Below are 1,511 nucleotides of genomic sequence, written 5' to 3' on the forward strand. Positions count from 1 at the left end.
TTTTCGAGACAGGGTTTCTCTGTAGCTTTGGAGCCTGTCCTGGAACTAGCTGTATAGACCAGGCTGGTCTTGAACTCACAGAGATCCACCTGCCTCTGCCTCCCCAGTGCTGGGATTAAAGGCATGCACCACCATCGCCCGGCAAGATGTTGTTTTTTTAATGCTGAGTAGTACCCCATTGTGTAAATAAAAGTGCCACATTTTCTTTATCCATTCTTTGGTTGCTGGCTGTCTAGGTTGTTTCCACTTTCTGGCTATTACATACTCCTCAAAGTGTTCCACAAAATAGAAACAGAAAGAACATTGCCAAAGTTTTTTTTTTTTTTTTAATGAGGCTACATTAACTGTGATACCAATACCATAGAAGGACTCTACCAAAAAGAGAATTACAGACCAATCTCAATCATGAACATGGATGCAAAATTACTCAATAAAATACTGATAAACCGAATCTAAGAACCCATAAAAAATGATCAAGTCAGCTTCATCCAAGTGAGGCAGACATGGTTCAACATACGAAAATCTATCAATGTAATACACCGTATCAATAAACTGAAAGAAAAAACTCATATGATTATCTCATTAGGTGTTGAAAAAAGCATTCGACAAAAAATCTAACACCTCTTCATGATAAAGTTGTTGGAGAGATCAGGGATACAAGGAGCATATCTAAACATAATAAAAGCAATATACAGCAAGCTAACAGAAAACATCAAATTAAATAGAAACTCAAAGTGATCCCACTAAAATCAGGAACAAGACAAGGCTGTCCGCTCTCTCCATATCTATTCAACATAGTTCTTGACTAGAGGAGTAAGACAACAAAAGGAGATTAAGGAGGTTCAAGATTGGAAAGTAAGAAGTCAAACTCTCGTTATTTGCAGATAATATGATAGTATATATAAGTGACCCCAAAAATTCTACTAGGGAACTTCTATAGCTAATGAGTACCTTCAGTAGAGTGTTGGTTTTCACTGCCACAAGTGAGCTGTGGGAAGGAGAGCCAGAGATGGCACAAGTTGAAATACCTGGAAGAGCACATGTTCAAATCACGGTCTAGACACCTTAGTTAGCTCAGACCACTCGCGTGGTCATAAGACTTTGATTGCATTCAGATGTCCTGGAAAAGTTGAATTGCAAATTTCCCCCATGTTCTCACTGCTTTTAGTGAATTTTTTAAGGCACTTCCTCAGCCATTCCTGAACCTGAAGTTATCTCTTCCAAATTTAATCAGATTGATGAGGTCATGGGAAATACATCCCAGACAGAAGCAAAAGTGTGTGTGAGCAAAGATCAGGTGATGATGGATTGAGGATGATGGTTTTGATAATCAGTGCTGTCCTTTGACTATGTTCTAATATTTGTTAACCTTTATGATGGAAAACTGGTAACAAAAGTGGTGGTTTCCTGTGGTCCTTCTCCTTCTACCCCCTTTCTTATACTGTGGTATCATTTCATTTGACCTTTGTGCCATTTTCTTGCAAAATTTTGATTAAAAAAAATTAAAGGCC

The sequence above is a fragment of the Microtus ochrogaster genome, unplaced genomic scaffold (genome assembly GCF_000317375.1).
Source record: "Microtus ochrogaster isolate Prairie Vole_2 unplaced genomic scaffold, MicOch1.0 UNK1, whole genome shotgun sequence".
Lineage (NCBI taxonomy): Eukaryota > Metazoa > Chordata > Mammalia > Rodentia > Cricetidae > Microtus > Microtus ochrogaster.